At 36.2% G+C, this 27,004-nt stretch overlaps 1 long non-coding RNA gene across 1 annotated transcript in view; it reads right to left on the bottom strand.

Moving 5' to 3' along the window:
- Positions 1-3,601: 3,601 nt before the first annotated feature.
- The window catches only part of LOC139046183 (uncharacterized), a 36,740-nt gene continuing 13,337 nt past the window's right edge, over positions 3,602-27,004 (bottom strand). The window contains exons 2-5 of the long non-coding RNA XR_011505851.1: positions 15,900-15,977; positions 12,974-13,925; positions 12,386-12,503; positions 3,602-6,384 (exon numbers count right to left, since the gene is read on the bottom strand). This is a non-coding gene — a long non-coding RNA (uncharacterized lncRNA). The remainder of the gene's footprint in view (positions 6,385-12,385; positions 12,504-12,973; positions 13,926-15,899; positions 15,978-27,004) is intronic.

Here is a 27,004-nt window from a genome sequence, read left to right as displayed (position 1 = left end):
TACATGCCAGCGATCACTAATAGAACTGCTTTTTATGACAGCTTACTCTGTGTCTTTCACCAAAGCAGCCAGCCACATATGGGATGTCTATTTTGTGGCACTAGCCTGAAAATCTTAAGTTCAAAGATCTTTGTGACACTGTGATTCATCTTCACGGATGACGTGGAGAGGAGGAGAAATCCTCAATATTTTCTTCTTTGCTTTTGAGTGTATTTAATAGATATTTAAAATGCAGTTATGTTTGGTTATGTTTTTTTATTTTTAAAATATTATCCTAAATTATTAAAAGTGTTCTTGGAATAAAATGCATTACAATTTCCTCGGTATATTGACAGATATTCATTATAGAGAAAGAAATTTGAAATTATACAATCACATAATGCTGCTCGGCAAAGAAGACATGTTTGGGCTGAAATATAACCTGAACTCTCCTTCCCATCTATGCCCTTCATGGAGCCCAGACGGCTTCTTTCCAATCCGCACAATGTCATCATACAGCTTACTCTTGGCTCCGAATTGTCCCTTAAGTGTGTGTTTGCATTGACTCAGCTTGCACTACTGTGGTCCCCCCCTTATCACAGTTTCAGTTTCCATGATTTCAGTTACCCCTGGTCAACTATGGTCCGAAATTATGAAATGGAAAATTACAGCAATAAACAATTCTTAAGTTTTAAATTGTGCACTGAGTAGCGTGATGAAATCTCTCACCAACCTGCTCTGTCCTGCCCAGGAAGTGAATCATTCCTTTGTCCAGTGTATCCACGTTATATATGCTACCTACCCATCTGTCACTTACTAGCCGTCTTGGTTATCAGATTGACAGTGGAGATATCACAGTGCTTATGTTCAGTGCTTATGTTCAGGTAACTTATTTTACTTAATAATGGCCCCAAAGTGAAAGAATAGCGATGCTGACAATTCAGATATGCCAAAGAGAAGCTATAAAGTGCTTCCTTTAAGTGAAAAGAACATAGTACCTATAGGTTATCTGCAGTTTTAAGCATCCACTGGGGGTCTTGGAATGTATTCCCCATGGCTAAGGGGGGACAACTGTACTGTGGGTGATCCACTGAGATATAAATATTTCTTCTTCCAGTTACTCCCAAGGACTGTCCAGCTCACCTCCTTCTGATATGCATCTCCATGGCAAGGAGACACTGTGCAGACCCACTAGTTCTAACTTTCTGCCCACCTGGGAGACACAGCAACTTTTATATGCTCTCAGATTCCATTCTAGGTATATGGGAAACTGAGGGTGTGTTCCCCAGAACTCGTTTGAATCTCTAACTTTGTCTCAGTTTTAGCTGAAGCTCCAAAAGGTTAAAAACAGAAGAACATTTAGCAACTACAGGCACAGTTCAAAACCAAGTGTGAACTGAACTCCTTATTTAAGGGTTGCAGAATGAACATAAGAGAGAACTGATTTTGAAGAAGCTTAGAAAGAGAATGTCTTAGCAGAGGTGTGTTGGAGTGCTATGGAATTTCCCCTCCCTGGCCACATCGGAGAGGGAGCACACACTTCCCCCTTAACTCACACCCAGTAATAGAGGCTTCAAGGACATCATTCAGAGGATACTCCTCTGAAATCTAGAGAGTTTGGACATTTTTTGAGATTCTGACCCAATGCAACTGACTACCCACCATCATGATGTGACTCCATGTATTACTATTGAAATAGAGATGGCCCCAAGAGGAGAAGAAAATGACATGATAGTTGGCCTTGCCCGTAATAATTAGAGTAGGATGTGATAAACACTCTAACAAGGGCACAGAGTTTTAAGAGTTAAAGAGAAAGGAATGATTAGCTGTGCCTAGAAGTGTCTATGAAAACTGATGAGAAGAATGAAGGTTTGGGAGAGATGATGATAAAGTGGAATTATCCAGCAAACTGGGGAAAATCTGAGTGGAAGCAATAGGTGTGCTGTTTCTGATGAAAGGGAAACTAAGCGTGATTGCCCAATGGCAGGAGGTTGAATGTTGCTGACGGATGGGGAACACGGATGGCGAAGGACAGGATCCAAGATGGGCTGGAGAAGCAGAGGGGAGAATTTGAGGGCTTCTTAAGTGAACCGAACATCCCAGAATATTCCAAATTGAGACAATTGAGACCATCTGAGTGGAGGTGGGTTTTTTTTTCTGTATGATTTAAAGGTGAAATGATCACTAAACCTGATGAGAATGTTTGACAATTAAAGTAAAATGTAACTTGTAATTTAAACCATATGTGACTCAACAACCCGTTAGATGAGTAAATGCAAATCCTGTTCTGCATTTGAAGTGACACCTGAGAGAACCACTAAGTTCTGTTGTTTTGTTTTTTCTCCATACCATAAATTTCCATAGAAAGGACTAGTGGATCTGCTCTAGGTATGGGCTTGAGGAATATCTTCTATATTTTCACTCAAAGGTATTGTCACCTAATATCTCTGGGAGAATGTCTTGGAGAAATATAGGAATATTTGCTTTCTTCTTGAGCTGATTTGTCCTTATAGTATTAAAATGCCATAAATTGCAAGGTTTTTCCCCTAATCATTTATTTCACTGGATGCTCGGTCACAGCTCTCAGGTGTGAGATTTTTAAAATGTGTGTTGTGTTTAGAAACTTTACTGCTTCCCAGGAGAGGAAATTGAAAATGGCATATCTGATCTTTCCCACTGTATTTCCTTACAATTATGGTAAAATAATTGAATTTTCCTAAACTTACTAGAAAATACCTTAAATTCTTTCAAGAGATTCAAATCCATGGTCACTTAACTTTGTTTGAATCATCTTTGCCTCTAATTTTAAGTGTTCGAGTTGATTTTGTTGGAATTTGCCCTTGAGCCTTCTCTAAAATGACCACTTCCACATTCTTTTCAAATTGTCACATCTAAAGGAGATCCTTCAGCTGTTTCATTTATAATCAGGTGCCTGCCCTCTCAGTGTGAGCTTAAGCAAGAGCACAGGGCATGCCAGGAAAGCTTCAGCTGAACTGAATACTGATGAAGTGATAACTTCAAAGAAGGTGTCATTGGTTCACCACAGCAGATTGGCAGCTGCAAGACGGAGAACTCAAGCGGCATGTCCTCAATGATTCATGTCCTTTGTGACTGTGGAATAGGCTTACACAGCGATTTCTCAGTTATGTCATCTATCTCCTGGTACCATTACTAATATGAGAATTAGTAAGAGATGTTTACGAAATGGTGGCATCTTATCTCAGAACACAACTTGTTTATATAACCCAGCTGACATTTTGAAAATTTGGGATTTCAAGGCTTGTCACTTGGTCGTTCAAGCACCTTTTTATCAAACTACATACAGTGTCTTTCACTAATGCGTAGTCTGAATGATGGATATATTGTCACCTGCCTTTGGTAAGACTCCTGAGTCAGAGAAAATGGAAGCACTGGTTTCCCGAGAGCTTTCCCTCTGCTCAGCCCAGCCCCATCCTAGGCCTCCTGATGAATGCAATACCATGTCTTCTCACTGTGCAGCCAAGTCAGCAGGTAAATCCATACCTTTAATTCATAAGTTTTTCTGTAACATGAAAATACATCAAAACAATTAATTATAGTCATATTTTTGTAATTTAAGAATCATATAACCCACAGTCAGTGACACAAACGATATCATAGCAATGGTAGTGTATTATTTGGAACAAAATAATCTCTGGCACAAAAGCAATAACTCAAAGCATATATTCTACTGAAAGTAGATCAGAAGACAAGCTACAAGCAGAAAACAGTGTATTTTATTAAAATCTTAAAATCTTTAAATATATTCTTGCTGTGATTTTGTTAGAGTTAGAAACACATATTTAATACAAACATATATATCCAGTTTGAGTATGCATTAAATTCATTCATAAAATTTTAGTGACAGCCAAGGCTGCTTTTGAACACTGCATGTTAACATTATATTTTCAGATTTATAAGGAAGTCCTCTCATTCACTTTTATGAAAGCAAATTTATTGAACAATTTTTCAAAGTGATACGGATAGTTAAAGGCAATTAGTACTTCTCATTTCAACTCATATTTCTATAAGCTAAGGTGAAATACACAGACTAAAGAGTTATTCCTAGAAAGCCAATGAATATTACTTAATATTTAGCCTAAACAAGAACACTATCACATACAAAGTGTAATGGGCTTGAAAATTAGTTCCCACTCAAGTCTGTGAAAAGTCTTATTTTGCTGATTCACTCCACCCCCACCCCAGTATTATGACTCTAAGAAATATTTACTTAATATTTGGTCTCCTTAATAATCAGGTAAATCAAATGAAATATTTTCACTAGAATCCTAACTAGAAACGTTCTCACAAAGACTCAAATGTCATAGTTCCTTATTTCCTTGGCTTACTTCCCTTCAGGTAAAGGTTCAGATTTAATTAGCATATTGTTAAATCCGTGCTATATACCAGGCATTGGTTTACGCACTTTCACACTCGTAGTCTCATTTAATTTTAAATAGCCAAAAAAAAAAAACAAAACCCAAACCCTGTCAATGGCATTGATAAGAGGGGACTTTGTTGGGATTTTCGAAACCACTAAAGCCCTGGTTTGGGTTACACAAAATGAGTAAATATATTTTCATGGGTTGTGTTCTCACAAAGATTTTGGCCCGATTATTTGAATAAGTATAGTTGCCATGCTTCCTGAAACAAAGTGAATTTGTTTCACATCTGTTCTGTGTCCACAGTACTTTACATTATCTTGATATAATGGACATTTGTTTTGCTTACTCTCAGCCCGTAGCCCTGAAGTCTGCTTAGTATTGCTTCACGTTTATCCTAGATGCTTCTGCGATTTCTCCAGGAACAGTAAAAAAGGTATGCACATTATTAACAGTACTGCTTCTACTTTGATCTTTATCGGTGCACTTCTGCTGAGCCTTATACACTTTCACAGTCTCACAACTGGAATTCATAGACATCGCCTCAACTGTGTGCATTCGGTAAGCTTCTGTAGCCCATACATTAAGGATTTTAGGGAGAAGCTAGGGAAGAATTAACAAATTTCTACTGTGGAAAAACTTGTCATACTAATATTTCTCTGTAACAGTGCTGTTGGAGCATGTCATAACAAAACTTTAACTACTGGACCCCTTCTCCTCAGTGTCTCTAGGGCTTGGCTTATTGTTACTACCCATTGCTCCAGATTCATTACTCTCTCCTGCTCTACAAATCATTCCTGTAGAAAAATTAACTCCAACAACACACATCTTAGAAAAACAAAAGTCCCCTTGACCCGCTTCCCCTTCCGTCAGAGTTCCATTTTTTTCCTCTCCCCTTTGTAACCAAACTTCATGGACAGTGCATTAATGTGTCTTGCCTCTGTTTCTTCACTGCACTTTCAAGCTTCAGTTCCTTCCAATTTGGCTTCTGTCTCCAGCAAAACAATGAAACAGTTCTTATCAGTGACCTCCACTTTCCCAAATCCTGTCAGACATTTTTACTCATGGTATTCAGATTCTCAGCAGCATTTGACATAGTTACACCATCAATTTTGCTCAAAATATTCTTCTCTCCTAGCTTGCATGAGCCTTTCTACCTCTGCAGCTGCTCCTTTATGCATTTCTTGCTTCTCCTTATTTATCTGTACCGTAATTTTGGAAGTTGCAAGGTGCCAAATCCTAGACTTCCTCTTATCTCCCTATGTTCTCCCTTTGGTTATTTTATCCATTCTTCTGGCTTTAAATATCATCTGTACAGTTAAGGCCACTTTCTCATCCAAAAGAGAAATATTATTTCTTGCTTAGCAGAAAGATAGAATTGGAAAGTATCATTTAGGACGTTTTTACTACATCTCATTTTGCCAAAAAAATCAGTAGAGAAATATTATTCTATTTTGTCTTACTATTAAGTATTTGAAAGTCTTCACTTAAATATTTCCTATTATCAATTCCCTTTCCTTCTTCTGTGTTGTCTTCATTCTCACTACTTCTCTCAATATTCATTGAGTTACTGTGATTACAACAGAGTACACTATGAACACTACACACAGCATAGCTCTGTGTTGGGTGATGCATACTTATTTAAGACTTTGGATGACATGATATCTACAATCCAGAACTTACCTATTGGAGTCATAAGAACCATACACATAAAATATTTAAATGTCAGGATAGACAATACTCTTTATGCTTATAAATATATATGTAATAATTGATAAGGGGCCAGCCTGGTGGTGCAGTGGTTAAGCGCACACGTTCCGCTTTGGCAGCTCAGGGTTCACCAGTTCAGATCCTGGGTGAGGACATGGCACTGCTTGGCAAGCCATGCTGTGGTTAGGTGTCCCACATATAAAGTAGAGGAAGATGGGCACAGATGTTAGCTCAGGGCCAGCCTTCCCCAGCAAAAAGAGGAGGATTGGCAGCAGTTAGCTCAGGGCTAATATTCCTCAAAAAAAAAAAAAAAAGAATAATTGGTAAGATATTCAGAGAACGAAAAGATAAATATCAGCTGAAGTAATCTAAGAAACCAAGTAATCTAACAAACTAGATCTAGAAGACTCTTTCCAAGCATCCAAGATTTATTTCCAATCCCAAGATTGTTGTTTTAATAATTCAAAGGAACTTTTGAATGTCTTGCCATAGATTATCAATCACCTTAAACATGATCAACTCTTTGTCCCAACAATTTTAATTAAGAGAATTTTCCTAGAGTAATAGTGAAAGATAGGCAGATAATTTAATCTATAAGAACGTTTTCAGAATATTTTTCATAATAAAATATTAGCTGTATATATCTACTACTGAATAATCAAGTATATTAATTTTGATAAATTATTATGATAAATTACTAAACAGCATATTGAAGAACAGTATATATACCAATTATGTAAAATACAGCTATTTGTAAAAATAAAAGATGGAAATATAAACTATGTAGGATAAGATACTAATAGCAGTAATCTCTGGATAATTGATTTTTTGCTAATATTTGATTGTGTGCTTTTCTACATTACAATTTTTTTGCAATAATTATATATTGCGTTAGTGATCAGAAAATTTAAATACATAATAAATACTTGTCTAATCTCTCCAAGATTTCCTTTGCTAAAGAAAATAGTAGTGGTGACTGCTCCCATCCAGGCACTGCTAACAGTCACTTCATTCACCCTAGTCCTTTTTGCATGCACATAAACTAAAACCTTGACTTATTGGTGTAACCTATGTCCCAAATATTTGTAATTATTTATCTTATTAATTCCTGGAAAGTAGAAGTTAAGCCTGATATTTTGCTTTATTTCACATCCACAGGCAAACATGTGATTAGTAGTGATTTTTATTTTTAATTTAATTTTGTTTTTTTTGACTAATTTTTATTGTTATATAGAAAAACAAAATTGAGTAAAATGAGTTACTTCAGTTTAAAAGATAATAATAAAATTAAATTGTATGTATAGTAGTCCCTCCTTATCCATGGGGGATTGGTTCCAAGACCCCCCATGGATGCCTAAAACCATGGAGAGTACCAAACCCTATATATGCTATGCTTTTTCCTATACTTACATACCTATGATAAAATTTACTTTATAAATTAATCACAGTAAGAGATTACCAACAACAATGATAAAAGGACAATTATAACAATATACTGTAATAAAAATTCTGTGAATGTGGTCTCTCTCTCAAAGTATCGCATTGTACCATACTCAAGCTTGTTCTTGTGGTGGTATGAGATGACACCATCCCTACAGGATGAGATGAAGTGGGATGAATGACGTAGGCATTGCGACCCAGCGTTAGGCTACTATTGACCTTCTGATGACATGTTAGAGGGAGGATCTTTGAGTTGTGATGTTGGTGGTTGGATGTCAGGAGCAGATGATGTCTTTGGTTGACCACGAAATGAAAATGCAGAAAGTGAAACTGAAGATAAGAGAGAGAATACTACATCCATTGCTCACATTAAGAAACATTTTCTTTGAATTCCATCAGGTTGCTTTCCTTAGAACTCGAATAACTACCAGTATATATGTTCATCTCTATTGGAATTGCCAAAAAAAATGTGACTATATCAATCATATTCTCTTTAATAGTAGGCTAAACACTTCTAGTTGTTTCATAACCTTACACACCTAGTATTGATAGATTTTAATTTAATTTTAATTATTATTAAATTGCTGAATATAAAATTAAATTTTATTGTGGATTTAAAGTTCTTTTCTCTGATATTCATGGGGTTAAGTTTTTTTTAAAGGATTTTAAAAAAAATTTTTCCTTCTCCCCAAAGCCCCCAGTACATAGTTGTATATTCTAGTTGTAGGTCCTTCCAGTTGTGGCACGTGGGACACCGCCTCAGCATGGCCTGAGGAGTGGTGCTAGGTCTGCACCCAGGATCCGAACCGGTGAAACCCTGGGCCACTTAAGCAGAGCGCACAAACTTAACCACTCGGCCACGAAGACAGCCCCTTGACATAGGCTTTTGACTGATTTGCATTTATTCTTCTGTGAAATACTTGTTGATGTTTTTTAACCCCTTTTCTATTTGATAATTGTTTTTATTGATCTCTAGATGTTGTATATGTATTCTGAGTAAAAACAATGGGGTTAGTTATAGGCATTATTCTGGCAGTGTGTGGCCTGTATTTTCAGTTTATAGCAAACCCACTTCTGGGTATTTATCCAAAAGAACTGAAATCAACATCTTGAAGAGATGTTAGCACTCCCATGTTCATTGCACTATTCATAATAGCCAAGATGTGGAAACAACCTAAACTTCCATCAACAGATGAATGGATAAAGGAAATGTGGTATATACACACAGTGGAATACTATTCAGCCATTAAAGAGAAGGAAATTCTGTAATATGCAATAATATGTCTGAACCTTGAGGACACTATGCTGAATGAAATAAGCCCAGACAGAAAGAAAAATACTACATGATTCCACTTATATGAGGTATCTAAAATAGTTCAGTCCATAGAATATAAAAGAGTGGAATGGTGGTTACCATGGGCTGGGCAAGGGGGTGAGGGGCGTTTATTGATTAAACTGCATTAAGTTTCAATCAAGCAAGATAAATAAGCTCTAGTGATCTGTTTTATACCATAGTATCTATAGTCAACAATAATGTATTGTATATTTAAACATTTGTTAAGAGGGTAGATCTCATGTTAAGTGTTCCTATCACAATAAAATAAAATAATAAAAAAACAAGTCGTGATTTTTATAATAATGATTGTAAGGGTACAAATATTATGTTCTTAGTATCCATGATATTTCACTTACTTTTTAATGAAACATCCATTAGATCTTAGCTTTGATGATGGTGATGATCATGATAGCAATAATAATAATAAAAAACACTTGAACATGAACTATATGTCAAGTTCAGTCCTATGCTCCTTTGATATATTTTCCCACTAATAACAGCTTATGGTACAGCTGCTAATATTATCTAAAGAAAAAAACTGAAGTTTAGAGTTATGGAGTCATTCTCCAAAGGGCATGAAGGTACTAGGTGGTCTAGCTGGTATTCAAACCCAGGTCTGTGTGATTCCAAAGTCCATCAATGCTCTTAGTCTCCATGCTACCCTAAGCAGATGGGTTCAGATGTGGAGGCTACCCAATAGAAAGCTCATTCCTCTCCATGACCAGTTCCTTACTTTCTTTTTTCAGTCGCCAAACTCACTTTTTTGTTCTACGTAACTTCATTTAAAAAATTATGTTGGTAGTAGTCAAAAACTGGTGCAAACTATCAGCGTTAATGAGAGTGGAATTAAAGTCTTTGTAACAAATGAAAATCAAGCTAAACTTAGCAACTTTGTACTTTTAAATTTACAATAGTTTGACTTTATAAGCAGGTGACAAGTGACGTGGTGAAAACATTTCTTCTGAAAAATCATTACTTCTCATCTCCTTTATTTAAAGAGTTGATTAGTTAGTCTGCCATTTACTATTCCTACGGGAAAAGGTGATGTGTCTTGGAGTAACAAGGGAAGACTCATTGGGACTTAGTCGAAGATTAATTCTAATCTCTTCTAATGCTGACATTTTGATCCTCTGAGGCCTATAAAATGATTTAGCTGCATACGTTGTAAAAAGATTCAGTTGTTCTGAGGAATTGTATTGGTTTTTGTTGGTAACTTCTAATTCATTTTCAGAACCAAGGAATGATAGAATTTTAGAGTTGGAGATGGACAATTAGAATAATCTAGTTCTATTCTCTTAACAATGGAAAATTATAAAAATGCACTTCAAAGCAGTTAAATTACTAGCCCAAAGTTTCATATCCAGCTAGACTAGACCAGAAGCCAGGATAGCTCTCTTTTCACTAAAATTCAGGGTTGTGAATTTAAACATGAATATTGGCTTGTTTGTGTAATGTTTAAATAGTGCTTTTTTTGTGTGTAAACCATTTGTTATTCCTAGAAAATAATCCTAAAATGACTAGCTCAAGATTTCACAGCCAGCTAGACTACATCAAATCATGATAATTAGAGATTTCTACAATTAGACTGCTAAAATTAAAACACTACAATTATGGACTATGAATTTTATCATGAATTTCAATGTTTGCATTCACACATTATGTAGTACTTACGTATATAAATCATTTGTATTATGGGCTTCTTTGTTTTATTGTTATGGAAATTAGTCCTAAGAAATAATTCTAAAATAATGAAATTGGCTTATGTGTATACATTTGAAAGCAAGAAATGGAAAATAAAATGGTGCTCCAAGTTACCTAATTAGAGAATCAGAGCTTGCTTTACTTTAGAAATGCATGAAAAATAACATGAAAGTCTAGCCACCTGTGTATGCATGGTCTTCAGCAGGAAGACTCATCTACTCAAACTATGCAATGTGACATGCCATAGAGATATGCAATGAGGCCAACATATTTCCTGAAAACTTGTCTTGCACAAAGTTGCCCTGTTTACGGTAGTTCTCTGCATACTAAGGCATTGCTCTGGCACATCCATGTGGACAAAGAAACTGTTGTTAATACAGAAAGTCCCCCTCCCCTTTTCATGTTATTTGATACCTCATGGCCACAAGTGATCTAAAAATGTCTGGGTGCTGAAGCAAAGAAGTGGAATGAGGCTGTTAGGACGTTTGTTCTCAGACTCTTGGGTGGGAAAGTTAGTAGGTTCTGTTTGTTTTTTTGCAGCTTTATATAGATGAGGATCTGTGGTGTGTTCATTTTTCCTTGGCCCCGTTCCACCTCCTAATCCAGATCTTGCCGTTAGGTATAGGTATGCACTTCCTTGACTCCTGAGACCTGCACTTGGGCAGGAGCTCACTTGTGGACCTTAGATACAGAGTCTTTATTTTTGTTGGATGTAAATGGAGCTGTGGAGCATCGCATTAATCCTGGAGCTGCTTGGACTAAAATAAGACAGGGGCCAACACTTCAATGTACTCATGTGGCTCAAAAGAAGAACGCACAGAGTAATTGCCTACAAAGACAGTCACCAAAACTTTCTCCTATTCCTATTCACTCATGCCACTCCTTCCATCAAGCAGTGAGGTGTGTGTCCCACCCCTTGAATTTGATTTAGGCTAGCCTCGTGATTTACTTTGATCAATAAAATGCGGCAGAAGGGATATTCTGGGAATTCTGAGCCCAGACCTCAAGATGCCTTGTAGGTTCCCCCCTTGCTATCTTGGAAACCAGCTGCCCTTTAAAGAAGTCTGACCATCCCTGGAGGATGAGAATCTCCAAAGGGAGAAAAAAGAGGCCCAGATTGCCCCTAGCCATTTCAGGCACCCCAGTTGAGGCCATAGACACTCAGGTCATCTTGGACTTTCCGGGAGACTTCATGTAGCACAGAAGTATAGACCAGTTGAACCCAATCAACCCTCAGAATCATGAGAAATAATGAATTGTGGTTGTTTTAAGCTAATTTGGGGGTTAGTTTGCTATGCAACAATTGATAACCAAAACAGAATCGTACTACAGTTGGTACAGCAGATAATCTAACCTCAGCCCACTACCTTCAGTGAATGTTTTGGGTTTTTTGGTGACTCTCCACTGCATTTGATACCTCGGATTATGTCTTTTCCAAACTTTCACTTCTGAGGCACCACTCTCTCCTGATTCTCTTCTAATCTTAATTCTTTTCGTCTCCATTATTAAGCCTTTTTATCATCTTACCATTAAATATGGATGGTTCCAAAATTTGAATCGTACCTCAGTTCCTTTTTCGTGGTATGTATTCTCTTTCATGCCTCCTTCCGTAGCTCATGTCTTCCTCAACCATCGATTTCCTAAGTCTCCAAAATTTCTAACTCAAACCAGATCCATTTTCCGTCATTTAGACGCTCATCTTCAACCATGTCCTGGAAAACTCTGTTTAAATATCTAAGTATTTCAAATGTGGTCCTAAACTAAGCTTCTAAATCCTTACTCAAAATTTATGTGTGTGTGTATGGTTTTTAAAAATTACCTAATCTGGAGCCAGCCCGGTGGCGCAGCGGTTAAGTTCGCAGATTCCACTTCTCAGGGGTCCGGGGTTCGCTGGTTCGGATCCTGGGTGCGGACATGGCACCGCTTGGCATGCCATGCTGTGGTAGGCGTCCCACATATAAAGTAGAGGAAGATGGGCATGGATGTTAGCTCAGGGCCAGGCTTCCTCAGCAAAAAGAGGAGGACTGGCAGTAGTTAGCTCAGGGCTAATCTTCCTCAAAAAATAAAATAATAAATAAAAAATAAAATAAAAATGAAAAGCTTATTTAAAAAAATTACTTAATCTACTTACTTCCTTTGCTCCTTAGCGATTCTTCTCAGCCACACATCTGAGGGGATCTTCCTATTGCCCCTCTTTCACAGCTAATCTGTCACTATGTTTTTACAACTCTAACTGGAACATGTCTTTCAGATCCATCTCTTCCCTTTTTTCTGGTTTAACCTAAGGGTCTCAATATTTATTACCTGAACTAAATTAATTCTCTCCTAAATTGTTTCCTTGTCTTTATTCCTTAATTCAAGTAAAGAAATTTTTCCAAAATATGGGTATAATCATATAACTTCCTACCTTAAATCATTAAATGGCTCCCTTAAGTAGAGCAGAACTTTCTTTCTGGTGCACTGGTCACAATAACACTGCGCACGGTGGCGAGTCTGTGAATGTTTAACAGCCTGGTCTCCAGGAGGAAAAAAAAGTGTGTGTGTATAATATACACACATACATACACATTTCTCTGTGTGTGCATGTATACATATATACATAAGTTTAGTATATTTACTGATTTGAAGAATGCACAGCATACAATTTACAGATAATAAGAAAACATGAAAGGGGCCCGCTGAGTGGTGCAGTGGTTAAGTGCGCATGCTCCACTTCGGTGGCCTGGGGTTCGCAGGTTGGCATCTTGGGCGCAGACCTAGGCACCACTCATCAGGCCATGCTGTGGTGGCATCCCATATACAAAGTAAAGGAAGATTGGCATAGATGTTGGCTCAGGGACAATCTTCCTCACATGCAAAAAAAGTATTAAAAAAAAACATGAAATACTCTTTCTTGTAAATTCAGTGTAGCCAATTGATTCTAATTGACTGCTTTTGTTGATTTTTGCTGAACTGTTGTATCTAGAGCCAAACTATGGTGGCAGTTGATAAACAGCTATGGTTCTGACATGAATGTTGATGATATTTTCGTTTACATTAATGATTAAGGTGAATATGAACGATGATGACATTTTTTGGAACCTCACTCATTAGTCAATGACATAAGCAATTTCTTTGCTGAATCAGATAACAGTTTTCTGATACTGGAAAGATGCTTCCTCCTTTTTTCGTGTGTGCTATTCACAATGTAACAGCTATAACTACAACATACTTTAAGTGTAATCTGCATTATTGACGTTTTTCTCCATCATTTTCTTAAGCCCAGATGATCAAGAAAACAATAAATAAAATCTTGATTTGTAGTATTTGCTGATTTTTCCAGGCATAAATACTTCCACCATGGACACAACATGATGTCACTGTATGAAGAGGTGGAAAGAGATGCATAGTAACACACAATTATTTAGACATCTATGATTCAGGTGCAATAGACATAAATAACCTCAAAAGTATACATAAGAGTAAGATGTAGTAAAATAATTGGGAAATTATAAGGTTTGAATATTTATTACCTTTGTTTTTAATATAATTTATTTGATGGTAAGTTTACATAATGTGATATTTAATAATGGCTATGTTTGTCAACCAGCTTACAAAATTCTCCAAATTTGAACAATTTGCTCTCTTTAAGTAATATTATTAGTTGGTTCCAGCACTCAATGTGGTGTACCCAAGATCTTGAGCTGCTTGCTCTAGAGTAAGCTTGTGGGACTTCGGCCTCATCCTCACATGGAGAACTCCTGCTAACTTTTCACCTCCTTAATGAAGTTTCAGTGAAATTCTCCCTTGCCCATGCAAGCAGAGATAACTCCTTCCGTTACACCCTGCTCTTACTACTTTCCTTTCTCCACCTCCTGCAACATCTATCACATATATTGTGACTATTTATCATTTTCCTACTACACTAACAGTCTCAAGAGTCTGTAGCAAAGAACTGTGACCCATAATAGGTATTCAATTTATTGTGTAGGAATAAAAGTGTGAAAGATGAGTGGGCTGTTTGTGCTGATGGAGAACAGGACATTGAAATTGCCACTAGAATGCAAGGCTCTCTACAGTCCCAGACAAACCAACTTTCATTGACATCATCTAACATGAAAAGACCAAAGTGACTCCCTTTCATCAGTGTTAGTGAAATAGCACTGAAGAATAACAGAGAGCAGCCTGTCAGCACTCTCCTTAGTAAAGGATCAGCAAGCTCCTTAGAAAACCAAAAGTACTTCAGAAGATTCTCCTTCAGAGAATCTGGCAGGATACATACTACATTATAAACTTTTTTTAAAAGTAGCAAAAGTGGGGCTGGCCCAGTGGTGCAGAGGTTAAGTGCACACATTCTGCATTGGCGGCCCGGGGTCCACCGGTTTCGGATCCTGGGTGCGGACATGGCACCGCTTGTCAAGCCATGCTGTGGCAGGCATCCCACATATAAAGTAGAGGAAGATGGGCATGGATGTTAACTCAGGGCCAGTCTACCTCAGCAAAAAAAAAAAAAAAAAAGTAGCGATGGTAGTCAGATAACAAAATCCTTAGCCTTACAGGATCCTTGTACACTTTCTGGTTAAGATTTCCTTAACACATGCAGCACCTAAGGTTCAATTAGCAATATTACCACCACTTCCAAAAAAGCAGGTAAAACACCTGCTGCAAACAAGTGCAGAGCATTGACACTCCAAAAATTACATTATGAGTACTTGGAATTTAAAAACAAAGCAGTAACGGCTAAATCCTGTCTACATTGCCCTCTTCCAGTTTACCATGTAGCTTGTATTTGAACATGTTCTGTGATGGGGAACTCACTACCTCTCTCATTTTTTATGCTGTATTTGGCAAAACATGAAAACCAGTAAGCCTGATAATAGAGGTCTGAACCTAAGCCAGTCTCTTATCATCATGCCTGCACTTTTTCAAACCCACTCTGCTGGGCTGGACAAAGATTGGCAAAAGATGATAGCACCATTAAGATCCTGTATGTCCACGGGGAGTCCTTGCCAACAGGGCAGAAGAATCTCCATAAAAACTGATTTGAAAACCTGAATACTGCCCACACTGAAGCCACATGATCACAGAATGATCAGCTTTGCGTCATCACTTTTTATTTATGTGGTGTAAATCTTTGAGGTTGCCACAAATCAGTAATAATAAAAATAAATACATTTGTCGAATACTCACTGTATTTAATGCTGATTACCACTAATTTTTTAACACTATGAAAGCTAATTGCTTGCAGTAAATGAAGAAATTTACTAACAGGTTGAATATTTTCATATTGTATCAAGAACTTGTAGAAAGTCTGATCTAATATCTATATTAATAGATAAAATCCAGAGACTCACCCAAGATCACAGAGCTTGGAAGTGGCAGAGCTAAATTAGAATGCAGGCCTGTCTAACTCCAAAGTTATCCTCTTCACCCTATGCCATTAAATAAAGATATTTTTCATGCATTTGATAATAGCGTTCAACTAGATTACACGGCTGACGATATTAATCATAAATCAACAACACTATCTTTAAGTACCGAGATTAGCAATAAGAGTTTAACTCATTTTACTGTGGGCTGAGATATAAACATCTGAAGCATTTTCACGTCAATAGTCATTTCTGCAAATATTCAGATTTCACTGAAATGCAAAAAATTACGGAGTTCCTCACGTCTTGCCATGCATGCTCTTTACTGGTATAATGTTATTTGCTTCTTTCCTTCAGCAAACACTGTTGACCAAGGACCAGGAAACGTGCTAAGTACTGCCGATATCCCAAGACAAGCAGAATTCCTGCCACCCAAGGGACTAACATTTTAGTTGAAGAAGGCAGATCATAAATACATAAATAAAAAGTAAACACATAAATAATTATGATCATTACAGACTGTGAAACTTGTTATGAAGGAAATACCAAGTGTGATGTGGCAGAGAATAATTAGAAGGCAACTATTAAAAACCAAATAATTTGTTACCACTATTTTCTTCAACAGCAGTAGCATCAATAGAGAGCATATCTGAGGCTTTCTAGGAAGGAAAAAAAATCATTGGTAGAGGTTTGCATCAGCTTTCCTGCACAATGTGAGTGATTTGAAAAAGAATTTTTCCATTCAGAATTATACGTTGATTGATGTTGCAGGTGCTATGAAAAGGAGAAAGAATTTAATAAGTGATAACCTTTACTTAAAACTTTAGTGTCTGTCAGCAACTTTTTCTTGTTTATAGGTAGTTAACAAATGACTTTTTGTTTCTATTTTGGAAAACTAAACTCCTCTGTCTGCCATGGAGACAGGATTGCAGCTACAGACGTTTGGATCTGTGGGCTCCCAGGAGTCATTAGGAAAAGTGGCATGATAGAGTCGAAAGAGCCAACTGCCCTGGCCAGTCTTGGATCCCCAGTTGCTATGATGTGTCCTTGCACAGGTCAAAACCGTTTTTACAATCTCTAAAATGAGAGTCTTGCATAATTCACCAAATGATTACTGAAATTCATTCCAACTCTAACAATCTCTGATTCTGTGTTCATATTCAAATAAGCTATAAATATGTAAAATATCTATCTATCAAGACAGGGAGAGAATCTGTCAAAGTAAAGTGGGGAACAGAACTGTCTGTCTGGGATATCTTTTAATGTTCCATACTCTGGATACCAAGTCAGAGAATTTTCAAGTCATTGAAACTGTAAAGTCATTTGGTATGGATGCCAACTGACTAATTAACAATTTTCTAGTCCAGTGTCTTCATTTTGAAGAGGAAACTGCAGCCCAGAGACATGAAGGACTCAGCCGTTGTCCTGGTGGCAGCGGCTGAGCTGACACCAGGGCTCCAGACCTAACCAGTCCTCAGGCTACTCCCGCAGTTGTCTCTCAGATAAACTCTGGATCATGTTCCCTTCACTTATTAATTTTTAAATCTGAATCAGGTGTGTTCTGTTTCTGACCTCATTTCTTTATTCTTTATTATAAATTAATATTTTTAATATTTTGGAGATATAATTCAACCAATGTCATGATAACCTTGTTTCTCATTCCAGACCTTCAGACCGTATCTCCAAGTCAGTGCCTGTGAAAAAAAGGGTGGGGGAAATGTTGTAATTTAATTTACCTGCTCTGTTCTTTGTTGTTTCTTTTGAACTCTGATCTTTTCTTAATGATAAAACCAAATCATTGCGCTATCATTGAAACACTGACAGTACTACTGTCTACACAAAATTTCAGATTTCACATATGACATCTAAATCTAGCCATGTACGGTTTCACAGTGCTTTCTTTGAGAAAATATTCCTTATACCATTCCCAAAAAGTAAAGAAGTAAGTTGGAGTTATAATCATGAACACTCCTTTAAAATTCTCTGAATAATCTGGCTACCCAAAAGAAATGGAAACATATGCCCAAACAAAAACTTATACACTAATATTCATAGCAGCATTATTCATAATAGTCAAAGAGTGGACACAACCCAGATGTCCATCACAGGATGAATGGCTAAACAAATGTGGTTTTCCAGACAATGAACTATGTATTATTTGGCAATAAAAAGGAACGAAATACTGATATATTCTACAATATGGATGAATCTTGACAACATTATGCTAAGGTGAAAAAACTGGTCATAAGACACTACATATTGGGTGATTCATTTATATTGGAAGTCCAGAATGTGCAAATCTAGAGACAAAAAGTAGATTAGTGGTTACCTGGGGCTGGGAGGGGGAATGGAAATAAGTGCTATTGGGTACAAGGGTGCTCTTAGCAATCATGAAAATGTTCTAAAATTAGATTGTGATAATATTTGCATTAATTCTGGGAACATACTAAAACCACTAAATTTTATACTTTAAGTGGGTGAATTCTACGGTATATAAATTATACCTCAGTACAATTGTTTAAATCATCTATCTACACTGGTATCTCTCTACTGCACTAGCAAGAAGCTGGGCTTACCTTTCCTGTGCACCAACTTAATCTGTAGAAACTGTGAGAAGCTAAACGTACTCTCAGAGATAGGAATAGATACGAGTTTGAAGGAATCTTTGAATTCATAGTATAATAGTTAAAAGCATGCGTTCTGGAGCCAGACTGCTTGGGTTTCAATCCTGGCTCTGTTAGTTACAAGATGTGTGATCTTGAACAATACCTATTTATTGTCTTCAATCCTCAGATTCCTAATTTATAAAAGGGAATAATAGGTAAATAGCTCATAGGTAAGTTAATTGCTATTTTGTGCAGTTTTAGCTAACATGATATAGTTTAAATGGTTGAATAATTGATAGCCATATGATATAGTGGGAATTCCTCATTTTACAAATGTAGTACTGCTGGCATTAAGCTTTAAAGAAGTTATGTAAAGTCGCACAAGATCACATAGTGAAATAAAACAAGCTATTTTGTAGCTTGGTCTTCTCATGTATGAGATATCACATCTCTTTTCTTTGTTTTTAAGAAATAAAATTTGGATTTCAATTTTTTCTTAAAGAATTACTTTGTTTTATTATTGGACTAAAATGTCTCACTCTTAAATAATTTAATCAATTTGGTCTTTATAGGTTTGTTTCTTGTGAAAGGAACAATTGGATGAAAGGTAAAGAATCCACACGGTGTTCATATTATGATTGTTTAAACTGATGGAAACTAAACATAAATTTTGTATTTAATTCAGTTCATATTCTGCAGATTACCCCCTAAGAAATATTCATGAACTTTGAAGACACATGATAGGTGACCTTCAGTTTTAAGGAAATTTATTTATTTATTTATTTATTTTTTCAAAGATTGGCACCTGGGCTAACAACTGTTGCCAATCTTTTTTCTTTTTTTTTTCTTTTGTACTGCTTTATCTCCCCAAACCCGCCCTATACACGGTCCTATCTCTTTAGTTGCATGTCTTTCTAGTTGAGGGATGTGGGACGCCGCCTCAATGTGGCCTGACGCGTGGTGCCATGTCCGCGCCCAGGATCCGAACCCTGGGCCCCCGCAGCGGAGCGCGCGAACTTAACCACTCGGCCACGGAGCCGGCCCCCAAGGAAATTTATTAAATTAACCGTTTCTATCCAGCAATCTCTAATGGGAATGGTACTAAAGAATTGTAACACACGGTTGAAATGCTAGATTTCCCAAATATAATACAATTGAGAGATATAACATACATAAATACAAAAAATTCTGTAGTTAAATGAAATACTTTCTGCTAGGTTTTTTGTTGCAAGCTTTCGAGTCCAGGTAAGATTTAAATTGATTCTGAAAAGCAGTCACAAAATTGTGTTCACTTAATTTGCTCACCTGAGAGACAGAGAGAAAGTAAGAAACAAAGAGGTGGGAGAGAGAAAGAAAATGACAAAAATATAGTAATTACACTCATGTTAGCTGTTTTGAAAAGGGTAACATTATTTGATCCTGATATAGCTCCATCCTTCTATCATGAAGCAGATATACAACAATGGTCTGAGGACTGGAATGCAAAGTTTTATAGCTTAAAAGCAATTTATCTAACTAGTCTTTGAAATTCCGAAGCCATTTAGAAATGTAAACTGAAAGGCTTTTTAAACAGCATTTTTTTTTATATGGAAATAAAAGGGATGAGAGAAAAATACAAACTTTGACATTTGACTGCATTTATAATCCTGACGCATTTGGTAAACATTTTGATAATGTTGAGTTCAAGTTTAAACAAATGACAACGATGTGTCCAAAACCTGAGTTTCTTAACTTAAACTTTACATCTGATTAGTTACATGTCTAACTTTTACATCATGTTCCAAAAAGAAAATAACCCAAGAATCAATAGCTCCAATTAGTAAAGTTGTAAAACTTGCAGCTTAAACACAGAACAAGTAAAAGATAAAGTAAATCAATAGGTGAAATGAGTATTTTATTTTGTTCATCTTCCCTTTTTTTGTGCTCAACAAATTTTGAAGAATATTCTACCAGCTCTTTTTTCTAATGAGACCTTAACCAAAGCAAACAATTCCCGTCTATTGTTTCAGTTCCACCTGTGTTGTTAAAATATATTCTGTGTGAGTATGTATATTAGAGCTATTATAGATACAAGAATTTTTGAAAACATGATCACTGCTTTCTAAAAGCCCTCTTCAGTGGAAGAAGCACATACATAACAAATAATGGATTTAAGCTATCTATAACAAATGCCATAACAAAGGTATCTAGAGAGCACTATGAAAGTATCTGGGAAGGAGAAGTAATTATTACTTTAGAGAATCTTGTCAGCTTCCTTCTAGGAGAGAGCAATTAGGCTGGTTTTTAACAGAAGGGCAGGTAAGGTTGGACAAGTAACTATGCGGGGTTAAGAAAGAGTGTAGAGGAAAGCTGCAACAAGAAGTAATACTTTAAAATAGGGCATATTCTAAGAACAAAAAGTAAATTGTTATGGGGCTCTTTAGTCTTCTGCATTTCAGTTTCCCCCCTCCTTTTGGGTATCATAATTCAGCAAGCTGACGCAGCCATACAGCATTTTGCACACGACTATCTGTGCTCATGCTTCACAGAAAGCGACTGTCTAGGGCTTATAGGAATCTGAAGCTCTTGGCAGTCTGCCCGTTTGTCAGGATGACTGTAAGAACCTGTACTTTTATGCTTCATTGCTCTGTCCCTCCTTGATGTTTCAAACTTCTCTGGTGCCAGAGTTTGGGCATTGGGTTGTTCGCCTCTGAAGAACACCTTGAAAATGTGGCTCATGCAGTGTGTGACATAGCAAATGTTCTCACAACTCATGTGGCCTTACAGAACCTGCTCTGCAACCTTCCGTGTCTCAGTTTTATGAATAAATGCATTTGAAAAACATAAATTAATTCTATAATTCTTATTTTTTTTAATCTTCCAAGAGTAATGGAATCTTTCTCCATTCTACGGGATAAACTGAGCAAAGAAGATATTTATCACACAGTTTGAATGAAAGGTGACTGGTAGATTAATTAAATTCCTTTCACTGGGAATTGGGACTTTATTGCTAGAATATTCTATTTGGAATGTAATTCACACAAATCACTGAACCATTGATTTAACTATAAAAATTATTTTTAAATAGCTTTTCAGTTTTTACATTGTTGATTCAATTTTGTTAGGAAAAAAGTAAACTATACAATTCATCACTTGTACTGTGATGATTGTGTAAAGAGAAGTTCACATCAAAGATACACTTGCAATGTTAAAATAAGTAAACTCCACAAATTCTCTTTTACTCTGTGCAAATTTTCAAAGCATACCTTTCAGTCAAATCCACCTACAAGCATCGCTTTTAACTATTAATAGATACAGAGATTATGTTAAATTTGGGATAAATGCATTCATTTATCATGTGTTTACGTACATCTCTGGATCAGTGAGTGCTTCCTCCTCCGAGCTCTATAAGAAAACACTTAGAATTCATTGCTTCATTGTGATTAATTTTCATATTTTTTGCTATGTCAGGAGGTCTCACAGGGCATTTACGAGTGACAAGCACTTAGCAAATGTTGATTGTCTGCTAGCGGTATTATTAACGCAAGAAGCCTCACAATAATAGATGAACTTTCAAGAAGTCATTTCAAGCCTATTTCATTGTTTTACACACAAGCACCAAGTTTCCTGACAAAATTATCATTGCATTATCTTGGATGATAAGTATGTTTCATACTCAGTTTTCTGTTCTGAAAACAATCCAGACACCATGCTTTCATGAAATTTCCCATCAGTGACTAGTAAAATCCATTTCATCTTCCCACATAAAATGCAATATTGGTCATGTGATTTTTTTTTTAATCTTGGACATTTTCAAATATATACTACAGCTTCAACAATTATCCTCCAAAAGTCTGTCAAGTTTTATCTCTAGCCCCACCAATTTCACAACTCCTATTCCAGTTAGTTTTGATAGAAATCACCATTTCCACAGGACATTCCTGGTTTTAGCACGAAAAGTTCCGAGCCACGAGACACCTCTGAGTCTCGGGCAAATTGGTCACCATAGATAGTCCATCACCTCTGTAAATCTTTAAAAGAATGCATCTCTTAAAGATAAAGGATCTTTAAAAAAATTAATATCATAAGCATACCTAAAAATTCTTATTATCATTAAATACCCTGTCAGTGTTCACTTTCTCTAATTGTAATATATATTTTTTAACAGTTTGTTTTCAGATTAGGACCTAATTAAGATGCATGGATTGTGGTTGGTTCATCTGCCTCTTAAATTTTTTAAATTTTATTATTTGGGTTTTAACCTATAGAGTTTCTCTCCTGCTCCACCTCCTTCCTCCTTCCCCGCTTCCCTCCCTCCCTCCCAGTTTTTGTTATTGAAGAAACAGGTTGTTTAGTCTGTACAGTTTCTCATAGTCTGTATTTTGCTGATTGTGTTTTTATGGTGCAATGTAATATGTTCCACTGACTCTTATTCATCTTGTAAATTTCTAATTAGAGGTAGCATCTTGACCACATTCAAGTTACAGTTGGGTGGGGGGAGGACAGAACTACATCAAGTGGTGTGTACTTCCATCATCCTTGTATACATCCCTGTCTGCCTGACGATATCAGCCAATGGTCAATATTGCCTAGACTCATGTGTGATCTTATGATATTTGATCCAGAGAAATCACTAGAAAAATATTTCAAGAGTACTTAAAAATTACATAGATTTGCTTAATTACTGTTCCTTCCATCTAAATTCCTCATTCCTACCTGGCACCAAAGATAGAAATTGTCACCTTTTTGTTTCCAACCAATTCTAACTCAAATATATTAAAGTAATCCTTTTTCTTAAGTGTATTATCACTTTAAACAGGAATTCTTAAGACTTAAAAAATCCTGCACATATATGAAGTTATACCAGTGTAGAAGTAGGAAAAAAAAGGTATTTCAGAGCATGGCTTTGCTTTTGTGCCCCTTCTAATAAGACCTCATAAACAGTCATTCAAGGGGCTTTTCTAACTATTTATAGGAATACTTTATTTATAATGATAGTAATAATTTCCATGTATTGTATAAATTGCAAATGTTTTTCCCAGTGTCCATTTTTTTATTTCTTTAAGGCGATTTTGGCCTTTAGAAGCTTTTGATTTTGATACCATTATCTATAATATTCTTTTCAGCTTTCTTGGTTCCTTTTCTTCCTTAATAATGCCCAGGAGTTGATAACTCTTTAGAGATTGAGGTTTCCTAAATCATGCTTAGTTTCTATAAAACAACTTTAATAAATTAAAAAAATGTAGTAGTGTATGGAGTAGTATATAGCCAATAATTTTACCTCTTTTATCCTGAAGAAATGCTAAAGTACCAGATTCACTAACTTGATGAGGTTACATTAATCACTTGGAGGAAACAGCCAGGGCTAAAGACACAAGTCCAGAGGAGGAAATAAGTTGATGGCAAATAGGCTTAATTGTAAGTGCTGGCTTAGGTCTCTTTGTAGTGAGACCTGATATATAATGCCATGAAAGTTTCTAAGTATGAACGTATCTGGATTTAGGGAGAAATGAAATTCTGATTAATAATATCAACAATGGGATTGAGAGAAGAGAGTGATGGTACACTTGGCATTTATTTTCTGATCCTTTCCAAAACCAAGTCTTTACCAAGCTCTATCTTAATCATTAACGTCAGTTTCCTAAGATTACCACCATATGCTAGATGTATGGAAGAACGCAAGAAAGTATGGTGTTAGCTTTATTCATCTTGATGTATAAATTAACCTTGAAAAAAACAGAAAGTCTATATGCCAAATATTATTGCCTGATGCCTTTTAAAAATTTATGTGGGAGTTATTTGGTACATTGAAGTAATACTCTATAGCCAACATAAAGTTGAGAGAATTCTTGCTGAGAAAATATTCAGGTCATTATATGGGTACATCTTGAAAAAATTAAGTCCATTTCATTATAGTGAATGCACAAAACTAGCCAACAGGAATCTTAATCACTGGGCTATATCTCATGTGAATGTCAAAAAAGCTCCCAAACTAGGTACCATGAAAATTACCAGAGTCAGAATAGTCAGACCTCAGAAAATTTGGGGACTGGCCAGTTTTTCAAGATCCAAAATAACCCTACCAACTGTCTACTCAGAATTAAAAGCCCACCAATCTCCATTCTGTTAGTGTTTATCAGCTACACTTTTGTGTCTCTTTACCCTTTATATCTTCTTAGTTTTATGTTCCCCTATCAAACTAATAACTCACTCTTTTCTATGAAGGTCTTTTTGGCTTGCGCTTACACATAGATTCTGTTTACTCCTGTCTACTGCTACATATTAGTCTCCTTTTCCTCTCTTTCACTTTCTGTACCCACTATCAAACAAATGACCTCTGACTGTTTATTTACAGTTCAGATTACCAAGAGAAAGGAAGTCTCTAATTCTTGTGCAGCTTTTTCAAGGCTATTGATTGACTGCTCTTGAGTTACGGGCCAAGAATAATGTAATCATGTTTAACGAGAGGGATGGCACCCTTACAACACTGTCATGTCAACTTACACAAAAGGAAATTCTGAGGCTTGGTGTAGTGTACATTTACTTTTCAGAAGGTTGAATTCTATCATGAAATGTGAATGGGTCTGTAGTTTGTAAAACACAAATGAAAAATTTTCAAATGTTTTAAGTGTAAATAAGTAACTAGTAAGTAAAAAGTTTGTTAGAAATAGGAAGAATTCATAGGATGTGTTCAATAAAGATAAGGACTTATGAGCGTATTAATTTTAAGCATAAAAAGAGTGAACAATGTTCCATTGTATGAATGTATCCATTCATCTGTTGATGAATATTTGGGTTGTTTCCATATCTTGGCTATTGTGAGTAATGCTGCAATGAATATGAGAATACAGATCTTTTTTGGGGATCCTGATTTCAATTCTTTTGTATAAATACCAAGAAGTGGGATTGCTGTGTCATATGGTAGTTTTATTTTTAATTTTTGAGGAACCTCCATATTGTTTTCCATATGGCTACACAATTTTACATTCCCATCAACACTATACAAGGGCTCCAACTTCTCTATATCCTCACCAACGCTTGTTATCCATTTGTAACAACAAGGATGAACCTGAAGGACATTATGCTAATTGAAATAGGTCAGTCACAGAAGGACAAATACTGTATGATTCCACTTATATGAGGTATCTAAAATAGTCAAACTCGTAGGAGCAGAGAATAAAATGATAGTTGCCAGGGTCTGAGGGGAGGGGGGAATGGGGAGTTGTTCAATGGGCATAAAATTTCAATTGTACAGGATGCGTAGGTTCTAGATATCTGCTGTAACACATAATGCACATAATGCCGCTAGTTAACAATGCTGTATTGTGCACTTAAAAATGTGTTGAGGATAGGTCTCATGTTAAGTGTTCTTATAACAACAATAAAAGCAATACAAAGAAACTTTTAGAGGTGATAGCTATATCTATTACCTTGATTGTGGTGATCGCTTCACGGGTGTATGCATATGACCAAACTGGTCAAATTGTATACATTAAATATGTGCAGTTTTGTATATCAATTATACCTTAATAAAGTAAAGAAATGAACAAATCAAAATATCCCTAATATTCCTGAGGCCCCTGGGTACAAAATATTTGCAATATACTAAATATTGAGAAGGCACTAAATATACATGAAATATATGAAACACAGTATTCATAAGGACTTAATTTGGTCACCCATTGGTGACACTCAATCTGGCCCCATATCTCCTCTGCCCAAGAAATACAAATAAAACCCAATTCTGTTCAGTAAGCTAACTGCCACAGCTCTGACCAGGGCTTGTCCCTGTTGACTCTCCGATAAAAGAAGTTTGCATCATTGGAGAAGGATAGCTTCTATCTATGGGCCCTCTTGAGGCAAACCTAAATTCTGGTAACAGTAAGCCCATCATCAGTGAGGAAAGCAGAGGTAGAAGAGAGAAAGGCAGGACATATGAACATGGCATATCCCAGGATTCAGGTAGTGGGCTCCTTTCATCCCACTATCCTATACAACTGTAGTTGTACGCTATTCTATTTGTGTCAACTTACTCTATCTCCTTCCTTTTGCTTCTCATTGTTTATTCTAAATATGATTTGAGCATTTTAATGTCATCTGTGAGCCTTTGTGTCCTGTGACTCTGGGATAACTTTCTTGGTACTGTACTTCGAGGCTATCATTGCATCAAGGTAATTTCCCACATGACGTTTGACTTGCCTAAGACTCAAAAAAAAATCTTTGATTTAGGTTTGTTGCTTAATATTAATTAAATGGAGTATAATAATCTGAAGAAATAAAATAAAAGTCTACTTTAAATCAGAAGGAGAGCCTTTGAAAGAAGAAATTTAATGCTTACCTTGTCATGTTCTTTTCAGTATGAACTGGGAAAATAAACCCATACAGCTGGTTGTATTTAAGTTGTCTGTTCCATTACTAAGAATGATACAACTTCTAATCAGGATCTCTTCTTATTATTTATTTAATTCAAATCCATAAGTATTTGATTTCTCCAGAATATTATAC

This window comes from Equus asinus, chromosome 9 (genome assembly GCF_041296235.1).
Source record: "Equus asinus isolate D_3611 breed Donkey chromosome 9, EquAss-T2T_v2, whole genome shotgun sequence".
NCBI classification, from domain to species: domain Eukaryota; kingdom Metazoa; phylum Chordata; class Mammalia; order Perissodactyla; family Equidae; genus Equus; species Equus asinus.
This window is presented reverse-complemented; position numbering and strand designations above follow the sequence as displayed.